The sequence below is a fragment of the Apodemus sylvaticus genome, chromosome 16 (genome assembly GCF_947179515.1).
Source record: "Apodemus sylvaticus chromosome 16, mApoSyl1.1, whole genome shotgun sequence".
NCBI classification, from domain to species: Eukaryota; Metazoa; Chordata; class Mammalia; order Rodentia; family Muridae; genus Apodemus; species Apodemus sylvaticus.
In genome coordinates this window covers 13568265-13580497 of record NC_067487.1, presented here as the reverse complement: position 1 = coordinate 13580497, position 12233 = coordinate 13568265, and positions in this window count along the sequence as shown.

The window sequence follows — 12233 nt, the reverse complement described above, 5'->3', positions numbered from 1 at the left end:
ATGTAACAGTTTTTAGGGATTTCTCCTAGAAAATTAATTATATCTCGATTCCCAAATTATTACTACATTGTACCCTCCCCCCAGCCCTTGAGCTGGAAATTCAGACCTTGGTGTTTAGCCACTTAGGGTAGAGCTTTCTGACCTTTTTTAGGTGATGTCTGTTGTTCTGCAAGGATTTGCAGTTTCCTGACATGAGTCAATCTCCCACTGAGCAGCCAAACTGGTTTTGGGGATGAGTTCCCCCCCTCTGGCCTCCCTTGCCTTATGGGGAAAGAATTTTCCCCACACCTTTAAATTTGAAGCTCAGAAAAACTTTGTCTTGACTCATTATTTCTCTCGTGCGCCAGTTCTTTCTATTCCAGCCCCAGGTGAGCTTGGTTCTTCGTGGCCACAGGTGGCTACACTTTATTAAGTAATTATTTATCCTCTCTCTTATAATACATCCAGATATCAGCCTACTTGCCCTCCACCCCTCCTAGGTATCCCACCCACCTCCCACCTCCTTAATAAATGATCATTTTAATCTCATAACATTTATAAAACATTCTACTAACATTTTGTACATAGGATTTAAGTACTAAAATTTTAATCAATGTTAAAAAATAAGGATAGTTTGACACAGTTACTAGCAAATTGGTCAATACTTTAAAAGCCAAATTGATGTACAAGGCAATTTATTTCATTAATTTGCTTTGCATATACAATTTTGACTATTAAATAAATGGAAAGTGATAAATACATGAATCTCTGAATAGGAAGTTTTATGTATTTATGAAAGTGCAGTTATTTTGGCCTTATACTATTGTTTCAGTTGATTAATGAAGAAGAGTTCAAATATCACCCTTAAAACTCGTTTCATAGCAAAAGCAAATGATTCAGTTTAGAGGGTACAAGATATATGGGGGAGAGTCAGAGGAAGGAATTTCCACCCAAGAAAATAATAAATATAAAATAGGTTAAAAAAAAGAAAAACCAGACAACAAATGAAATAAATATAAGTGGTACAAAAATAAATGACAGCTGATCCACTAGAAGATAGTATTTACTAGAGCCAGACACATCTGCCATGCACTTGATAGGAATATATCACCTGGAAAATAGATATAACACTTTGCACAAGCTTTCCTTTTTGGAGAAAATAAAGCATTCAGACTTGGAATAAATCCTCAATCCCTAAAGAGTGTCTTGGAGATAAATAAGTAAATGAATCTGTATGAATCTCTGCTCATCAGTTTCTGCCACATGAAAGAACAAGGTTGAAGGTATAAATAAAGCTAATGGGCTCCCTCTCTGGGTGTTCAGGCTCACGCTTCCCTATCATGAGCAGCTAAGTCCTGCATGTTTGTCTCCTGAGAAAGTCAGGGCTCACCAGGAATGATTAAATCTGTGACATTATATTAACACTTTCAACATCCAAAATATTTAATTCCGGCAACTTCTCACTTCTCAGTGGTTCCCTTGGCTACTCTGACATTAGGGCTTTATGCTTTTGTGCCTTGAAATGAAATTCCATGTTAGAGGTGATACTCAGGAGATGGATGGTCTTCATCTTTCCATAGAATGTATGTGTTAGGAGGTAGTGTACCACTGTGTGATCCAACCACCTGGTTCTCATAGTTACTCTGGCAAGTACATCATTCCCAACGACCCCTTCAGGTGCACATATGTGTGACATCACAGAATGAGTGGCTACCAATTATGGACTGCTACACGGATAAAACACAGACTTTTTGTAATTTTATTCATAGTAATTTAAAATTCAGCGATACTAAAGAGAAAAATCATACATATTAAAATTGCAATCCATCTTTAAGTGAAAGTATACAAGTAGGTGTATGAAAATAGCAAGCACAATGTTTGGCAATATTGATTATAGAAGATGTATGAGTCTGTGGTTTTATTTAAATAAATTGAGGAGGTTATAAACTTATATCTTGAAATGTTGTATAATTTTCCATATAGAAAATTAGGTTAAGTGGATGAAAATGATTTTAATTCCATTATGGAAGTGTTCCTGGAGAAATATTATCAACCTTGAGTTGTGCATAGAAACTTTAGACTATACATAAAAATATTTTATTATTTTACTAATTAAAATTTTAATCCATAAATATAATGTTTTGGTTAAATATTTTTAAATATTTTATATTGTAAAAACTCAAATTTTATATGCAACTAAAGAAATCATACAAAAACTGAGGGTACAGAATTAGAATTATGAATATAATCCCAAGGCTTGTAAGGTGATCAAAGCCAACTGGGAATTCAGCTTGAGCTACAGAGGGGCACATTTTCTCAAAAAGGCCCAAGAAATAAAAACAAAATAAGAATAACAAAAATAATAAATAGAGAAAAAGAGATAAATACAAAAGGAGGAGAAATAAGCAACACAGACCAATACTATACATTGACCAAATTACACCCAACATAATGAATAATTAGTGCATAATTCCATAATAGGGAGATTAACACTGATGGATCCGGTCAAGTTTATACATATATATAAGCACTAAGCACTAAGCACATTTATTTATTATTCCATTAATTTTAACACATTGCATATAAATGTATTAAATTATAAGTCATTGAAATGACACTGATTAATATAATACAGAATGATTAAATCAAATGGAGTAATAGGCACTGCCTCAAATCCTTATTACCTGCTTGCAGTGAAAGCATTTGAACCCGAGATATTGGAATGTAAATGCATTATGGATTATGGTATATAATATATTTGAAGCTTGTCTTATGCATACAATCTAACTGTACCTCACACACTTTTTATTGACTTTTGTTAATTGCTCATGCTAATGAGTACAGAGAAATATTTAACTGTGTACCTCAAGTCATTTGTCAAATCTAGCCTGTCTTTATTAAACCCGCACCTTCTGATTTCAAGTCTCTAGAATCCATATTATAAGAGCAGTTCAAGTTTTTCTTAAATTTCTAAATATGAAGGAAACACATGGTTCTTGTCTTTGTCTGATTTATACTGCTTGTGTAAGATTCTCAAGTTCTACCCATTTTCCTATATATGAATGTCCTAGTCAGGGTTTCTATTCCTTCACAAGCATCATGACCAAGAAGCAAGTTGGGGACGAAAGTGTTTATTCAGCTTACACTTCTGCATTGCTGTTCATCACAAAAGGAAGTCAGGACTGGAACTCAAGTAGGTCAGGAAGCAGGAGCTGACGCATAGGCCATGGAGAGATGTTCCTTACTGGCTTGCTTCCCTGGCTTGCTCAGCCTGCTCTCTTATAGAACCCAAGAGCACCAGCCCAGGGATGGTACCACCCACAAGGGCCCTTCCCCTTTGATCACTAATTGAGAAAATGCCCCACAGCTGGATCTCATGGAGGCACTTCCCCAATTGAAGCTCCTTTCTCAATGATAACTCCAGCCTGTGTCAAGTTGACACACAAAACCAGTCAGCACAATGAAAGAATTTTTATTCTCCTCTTCTGTGCAAAGATTTTCTTTAGTTTACATAAGGCCTCCTTTTTCCCCCCAGTTTAGGGATTTTTTTAAATTAGATATTTTCTTTATTTACATTTCAAATGTTATCCCCTTTCCTGGTTTCTTCTCTAAAAACCTATCAAATCGCCCCTCCCCCTGCTCACCAACCCACCCACAACCACTTCCCTGTCCTGGCATTGCCCTATACTGGGACATCAAGCCTTCTCAGGACCAAGGGCCTCTCCTCCCTTTGATGTCCAACAAGACCATCCTCTGCTGCATATGCATCTGGGACCATGGGTCCCTCCATGTGTATTCTTTGGCTGGTGATTAAGTCCCTGGGAACTTAGGAGGTACTGGTTGGTTCATATTATTGTTCCTCCTATGGGGCTGCAAACCCCTTCAGCTCCTTGGGTCCTTTCTCTAGCTCCTCAATTGGGGATCTTGTTTAATCCATTCTTCCATTGGTGGGTATCTGGATTCTAGTGACTCTACATCCTAGGCATTATTAACAGCCCAGAGTAGTATCATGTGGGTAGCTCCTCTAGATTTACTTAATTTCATTTAGAAATTTTTATGGAAATGGATCATATACTATCCTTATTTTTATTTTTTTAAAACATATCTATGCTGCCCCTCATTTCATTATAAGGAAAAATGAATTAAAACAGAAATATAAGAGAAATATTTATGTAACTACTCAATGAAAACATGATAAATATCTTTCCTCGGCAGACACCTCTGTGTATAATTACTGAATCATGAGACATTAAAGGTTTTCCTCTAACTGGGCTAGTTTACTTTCCTGACAACACTGTGGAAATAATCCTTTTCTTCTTAGTTTCTTCCACACTTATGACATTTTTCATTAATACTGAATAGGATGGATTTAAGATGTTATCTCATTGTACTTTTGAATTTCATTTTCTTGATGATTACTAATGAATATTTCCTTTTCATATAAATATTGACCACTTGTGTCATCTTCTCTGAGAATACATTTGGCAAATTTTTCTGTGAAGATTACGATAATAAATTCAGCATTTCTCCCTTTTCCTTTACCCACTCCACAATGAGTCCAGAGCCTTAGGTATGGGAGTTGTTTTGCAGATGTAGTTGTATTATAGTTTTACTTCAATTTATATTGCTTTTAGACTTTTTGTAATGGTTTCTATTGTAAATAAAAATGTATTTGATGATGACTGAGGACTATATTCATCTGTGGGTATGAGAACAAGTGTTTAGGTCATGGATAAAGATAATCTAGGTTAGTAAAATGGTGGTTGTAAAGCCTCCTCTAAGACTTATAACTAAACTGCTCCTTAGTAGGCTTCTAGGTAGGTACTAGGTTTCTAGCATCAGGCATGGTTTCCATCTTTTAAAAGGGTCTTAAGTCCATTTAGAGGGATGCTTGTTGTTTGCAAGTTATTTATGACACTAGTGCACCATTAGGATGATTATGCCATGCTCTTTGCTGATGTGTTTCACAGCTGTCCTTAGCTGGGTAGGACTATTTGTTACTATTTGAAAGTTTTCATAGGTCTGCCTACTACCATGAAAGCTAGTTCTCAGTGGGAGCTTCCTAGGCCATTTCTACCTTGATTCTTCCAAGTCCTACATCTATTTGAAGGTGTGCTGTCTTCAGAAATAAACACTTTCAACTCCAAGAACGTAACCAAAGGCTTTATCAGTAGCTTATATTGTTTAGTAGACAATTGGCCTCAAAGATATATGCACACTTAATTGTTTTTTTCTTTGTTTTAAGAGGGGGTTTCTCTGTGCAATGGATCTGGATGTTCTGGAACTCACTTTATAGGCTAGGCTGGCCCTGAAGTCGTGGAGATCCATCTGCCTGTCTCCCAAGTGTTAAAATTAAAGCCATGGTCCACCACTGCCCATCTAGACTCACATTTTTATTTTTCTGGTTTCTATTTTCTGAAAACGTTTTTCTTTATTTCAGCCTGTTTACATTTGTAGCAGTTTCCCCAAATACTCACTATCTCCTTTGACATTCCCACTGGAAGCAGATGAAGTTCAGAAAAATTGAAGAACTGCACAAGGACAAGGTGGACCATGTATATTCTTTGTTAGGGATGCATTAGGGAGGTATAGCCATCTTTGATATGGGTACATGTCTCCTTACTAAATCTCCATTTGACTTCAATACTCCTGATATAAGATTTTCTTATATTTGCTTTTATATATTCAAACATTTATTCATCTGTGTCTAGATAGACATCTATGTAGTTGTTTCAATTTCAGAGTCCTAGTATTCAGTCTGGGATATATGCTCAGCATACATTAAATATATATTTATATTAAATAAATATTTAATATATCCCATATATTAAAATAAACCAAAGAAGCTGAGCAGGGTAGCATTTTTTTCCAGATACTCTCATCCTTCTCAAATCATTTCCACATTCCTTTTTCATGTCCCAGGGTCTTTTTAAGATACTGTGTAGTTGTTATTCATGGGTATTCTATGCACATAATTCAGTGTGAGACATGCATTTCATGCATAGTTTTAGAATGCATGTTTTGATCTCCTTACTATCCAGAGGCCAGTGCTCATGAAGATGCCAGTACCATGATTGGGCTAATATACTGGCATGGTTTAACCTGAATCAGCTTTTAACATGTGGGGCTATGCTGAAGGAAGACAGGCCATGGGAAGTGTGCCTTCTGAGAGTCCATCTTATCCAGGTCCCTTCTTTCCATCTCTCTGCTCTCTGGGTGCCATAAGGCAAACAGTTTTTCTCTGCTCTTCCCTTTTGTTTTGATGTTTCTGCCTCTTCAAAGTCCCAAGAAAAATGGGGCAAATGGGCTGAATCATCTGAACTCACGTGTCAAGCTAAATTCTTCCACTTTCAAGTGATTTTCTCAAATATTTGTCACAGCAATGGAAACCTGGCTAACACACTGGATTTTATAAATGTTACCAAATCAAGATTATCTGTATTGCCATGAGAAAAATATTTGCTACAACAATAAAAGTACAGGAAATTTGAGTGCTGACTTTGAAAATTACTGCAGAACAAACACAAAGATAGCTAAAGGGATACAGCCCAATGCATAGCACCTTATAAATGTGTCAGTTCACAAAATCAGTGGTGTTCGCTTGGCATCCTGTTACATGATCTTTAGGATGATCTATTACCATTCTCTAGCCATACTGCACTGAAAAAAATGAACTAACGTGTGTATATTTCTCCATAAAAAGTTGGTATTAATATGAAATTATGTTTCCACCACAGGCAGTAAAGTGGCTATATAGTGTGGGGGAATGCCAGGGTGGTGAGGTGGGAGTGGGTGGTTGGGAAGGGGAGCACCCTCATAGAAGAAGGGAGGATGGGACTGTGGGGGAGGGTGTTCCTGAGGGGAAAACAGGAAAAGGGATAACATTTGAGATGTAAATACATAAAATATGTAATAAAAAATTTAAAAAAGAAATTTGTTATGAATAATATATCTTATATCATCATGGTTTTATTGGCTTCTTAGACACCATTAAAATACTTAAGTGATAACTCTTGTTTTATTCAGTACTGATAATAAAAATCATAGTCTGCTAATTTTCAACACAACATTCAATAGATAAAGAAAAATTGTCATCTTAAAACAGTGTAAGAAAAAAAATCAAATTAGTGTATCCAAGCCACAAATTTTAGAATTATATTACCATTAAGATGTCTCTGGTAACAATTTACATTGTTAGTTCACATGTAGTTGGCTTTCTAAATCATATACATTTACTGTAAGTGCTGTGTCATCAGGTTTATAATTACACTGGGAGCTGTATTTTCAACATCCTAAATTTAGCATATCTGCATTATTAAACATTAAGACATGGTTTTACAATTCAATGACCTCAAATCAGAACTACACTCCATTGATGCATGAAGCCTTCTCCTAAAATTCAGCGATGCTCATCCGTAGTAAATTCTCCAAAATAGTTTTTAAACTATGAAATCAACATTCTTAATCAGTACTGACAATCATCTGAATTCACACCAATACAAATAATGACCATGAGCCCTATTGAAAGCTGTGAAAGTGTCACCCATCAGTGTCTGAGGACTTCTCAGGGTTTTAAATTACCCTCCCCAGCCTATTCTTACTCTATACCAGTTCTACTGTGGTTATTTCTAAGGCTTAGCTGAGATTTTCAATATGGCTAGGTCGAGATAATGGCTACATGGAGAAAGAAAACTTTTATTTTATTTTATCTTATTTTCACACTCCAGATTTTATCACCCTCCCAGTTCAACCTCCAACTCTTCCACATTCCATACCTCCCCCTAACCCCCACAGTCTCCATGAGGATGTCTCTATCCCACCTGCTATTTCCACTCCCTGGGGTATCTAGTCTTTTGAGGGTTAGGTGTATCTTCTTTGACTGAACCCAGACCTGGCATTCCTCTGTTGTATATGTGTCTGGGGCCTCGTATCAGCTGGTGTATGCTGCCTTGTTGGCGGTCCAATGTCTGAGAGATCTCAGGGGTCCAGGTTTATTGAGACTGCTGGTCCTCCTACAGGGTGTCCCTCCTTCTCAGCTAATTCCAGCTTTTTCATTTTTATTTATTCTTCTCTCATACATGTAACTGCAGATTCTCCTCCCCCCCCAGTTCCCCCTCTCTCCCTCTTCTTACAGACACACTCCTGTCTGTCCATCTCTCCCCAGGAAACAGCAGAACTCCCAGGGACATGGCATAAGATATATTACAACATCTCTCTGGCTTTTATTAGATAAGTCCTATTATACACTGATGCTTTAAGGACACAGGTGAAAGGATAAAAGAGAATTCTTTACATGTTTTTATCAACTTGCAAGGTGTGGTTTGTTATTAGAAAGCTAGATTACTTTGAATTATACCTTCAAAATGGGATAAGTACATCGATGTGATATTGTAGGATGCCCCGCCCCTGTTCCATACTCGTGTGAAAGTGTACCTGTTCAAACCCACATGTCCCATACATGGCCACCCGCCAGACTTCTCCCATCTCAGCCCCATAGAAGCTCTGATCAAAAGATCAGCAGACAAACTCAAAGAATTCCATTTCTCAACAAACCAGCTCAGCCTGTTCATGGTAGAGCAGCCTTGGAGAATCTCTGAAGAGACCAGATTCAAAGTGTATACCAAAAGGAGCATGCCATAGTTATCTCCGGTGGGGCCCTGCCAGAGCCTTAGAAATACAGAGGTAGATGCTATCAACCAACTATTGTACTGGGCATGGGGTCCCCAATGGAGGAGCTAGTGGATTGTCCAGAGGAGCTGAAGTGGTTTACAGCCCCATGGGAAGAACAATGATTTTGGGCCCCCAGACGCCCCAAGACTCCCAAGGACTGAACCATCAACAAAGGAAGTATGTTTGGGATACAAGTGGAACTAATTAATGCTTTATATTGCAAATGATCTCAATAATTGCATGCTCATAATTCTGATGATAGTTGGGAGACAGAAAAATAAAGTGAAATTCAATAAAGGGTACAGATGAAAATAAAAACGTGTATGTAAGTGGGGGGGAGCAGGGTGGCTGGACTAATCTTACCCCTTTCTGGAATAAACAGATCAAACTAAGAGTTGGTTATCACTTCTTATGGAAAAGATCATCAGGCTGGCATTTTAGAGAGCAACTGTCATTCTGTTTGTTAATCCATGTTGTGCTATATTAGTCTAGAGTGCCCTTGGTCCGGTATGGTTTGAAGATTAAAATGCTACTCACTGGACAACACACACAGGGATCAATTGAAGCTACACAAGCTGTATGACAATGAAACTTGATGAAAAAATGTTACATATGCCACTTAGTGCTCAGAAGCAATTTTATTTTCACTTGAGCAAATCCGTTTATAATAAAATATGTATATGATTCTCTCAATGTCTGATATCCCTTAAACATTCTTTTATTTATTTATTTATTTATTTATTTATTTATTTATTTATTTATTTTTTATTCGATATATTTTTTATTTACATTTCAAATGATTTCCCCTTTTCTAGCCCCCCACTCCCCGAAAGTCCCATAAGCCCCCTTCTCTCCCCCTGTCCTCCCACCCACCCCTTCCCACTTCCCCGTTCTGGTTTTGCCCTATACTGCTTCACTGAGTCTTTCCAGAACAAGGGGCCACTCCTCCTTTCTTCTTGTACCTCATTTGTTGTATGGATTATGTTTGGGTTATTCCAGTTTTCTAGGTTAATATCCACTTATTAGTGAGTGCATACCATGAGTCACCTTTTGAGTCTGGGTTACCTCACTTAGTATGATGTTTTCTAGCTCTATCCATTTGCCTAATAATTTCGTGAATTCATTGTTTCTAATGGCTTAATAGTACTCCATTGTGTAGATATACCACATTTTTTTGCATCCACTCTTCTGTTGAGGGATACCTGGGTTCTTTCCAGTATCTGGCAATTATAAATAGGGCTGCTATGAACATAGTAGAGCATGTATCCTTATTATATGGTGGGGAATCCTCTGGGTATATGCCCAGGAGTGGTATAGCAGGATCTTCTGGAAGTGAGTTACCCAGTTTTCTGAGGAACCGCCAGACTGATTTCCAGAGTGGTTGTACCAATTTGCAACCCCACCAGCAGTGGAGGAGTGTTCCTTTTTCTCCACACCCTCTCCAACACCTGCTGTCTCCTGAATTTTTAATCTTAGCCATTCTGACTGGTGTAAGATGAAATCTCAGGGTTGTTTTGATTTGCATTTCCCTAATGACTAATGAAGTTGAGCATTTTTTAAGATGCTTCTCCGCCATCCGAAGTTCTTCAGGTGAAAATTCTTTGTTTAACTCTGTATCCCATTTTTAATAGGGTTGTTTGGTTTTCTGGAGTCTAACTTCTGCAAAGTGGCAGGTTATAAAATCAACACAAACAAATCAGTGGCCTTCCTATACTCAAAGGATAAGCAGACTGAGAAAGAAATTAGGGAAATGACCCCCTTCACAATAGCCACAAACAGTATAAAGTATCTTGGGGTGACTCTTACCAAACATGTGAAAGATCTTTATGACAAGAACTTCAAGACTCTGAAGAAGGAAATGGAAGAAGACCTCAAAAAATGGGAAAACCTCCCATGCTCATGGATCGGCAGGATCAATATAGTTAAAATGGCCATTTTGCCTAAAGCACTATACGGATTCAATGCAATACCCATCAAAATCCCAACTCAATTCTTCACAGAGTTAGAAAGAGCAATTATCAAATTCACCTGGAATAACAAAAAACCCAGGATAGCTAAAACTATTCTCAGCAACAAAAGAAATTCTGGGGGAATCAGTATCCCTGACCTCAAGCAATACTACAGAGCAATAGTGTTAAAAACTGCATGGTATTGGTACAGTGACAGGCAGGAGGATCAATGGAACAGGATTGAAGATCCAGAAATGAACCCACACACCTATGGCCACTTGATCCTCGACAAAGGGGCTGAAAACATCCAATGGAAAAAAGATAGCCTTTTCAACAAATGGTGCTGGTTCAACTGGAGGTCAGCATGCAGAAGAATGCGAATTGATCCATCCTTGTCTCCTTGTACTAAGCTCAAATCCAAATGGATCAAGGACCTCCACATAAAGCCAGACACACTGAAGCTAATAGAAAAGAAACTGGGGAAGACCCTTGAGGACATCGGTACAGGGAGAAAGTTTCTGAACAGAACACCAATAGCGTATGCTCTAAGATCAAGAATTGACAAATGGGACCTCATAAAATTACAAAGTTTCTGTATGGCAAAGGACACCATCAAAAGGACAAATCGGCAACCAACAAATTGGGAAAAGATCTTCACCAATCCTACATCAGATAGAGGGCTAATATCCAATATATATAAAGAACTCCCCTAAACATTCTAATAAGAAACATAAGCCATAATAGCATAGATTTTGATATTAACCTATCCATGAAAAAGGTCAAAGGTAGTGTTGTGATCTCAGACCACATGCTTTGACTTTCTTTTTACATTGAAAATAGATTCCTACCTCATATCATGAATCTAGACCACAATTTCCCCTCCTTCACTCCTCCCAGCTCCCCACAACTTTCCCTTTTCTCCAGGTCCTCTCTCCTATTGTTTCTTTCAAAGAATGCATTTGACTTTACCATTAAAAAATGAGTCCTCTACTGTTATTAATATCCTGCAATAAATGATCAGTGATCAACTTTTTTATATTTATGTCGCAAATGTGAACATATATGGAACACCTATACTAGTAAAGCTCAACTAGTACTGTGTTTTCCCAAGGGACATTTCCAATAACTGTCAAAATTTGTGATTGTCTCATAACCATGAATTCACAAGGATGAAGTAGTTAACTAAGATTCTAGAGCTAGACACAGTCTCCATCTTAGAGAGAAGATCTTAAGTAAAAGAAGAACTCTGTAGGTTACCACCAAGGTATGCATGGCAATACTGCTCCATTATGGTTATCAGATAGGGTTGGTCATTGATCTAGTTCATAGGTTTGTTTGTATTTTTTTAAAGTATGTATCCTTGTATTTTATTGTAGTCTCAAAGACTCATGGATTACACTAAGGACACAGGGAATTTGGTTGCACAGGTTTAAGTGAAGAGCAAAATGATCACCAGAAAAAAGTATTTACCAAGATTAGACCCTAGGTTGGCAATCTGTACCTACACAGAAGTGAGCCATTAGTTATGTACACTTGTTTTATTCATAATTTGTTATGTTTGGGGTTACCAAAGTAATTCTAATGATGGGTGAATATAACAAAAATATGTTTTACTTCATCTTAAGACATCCACTG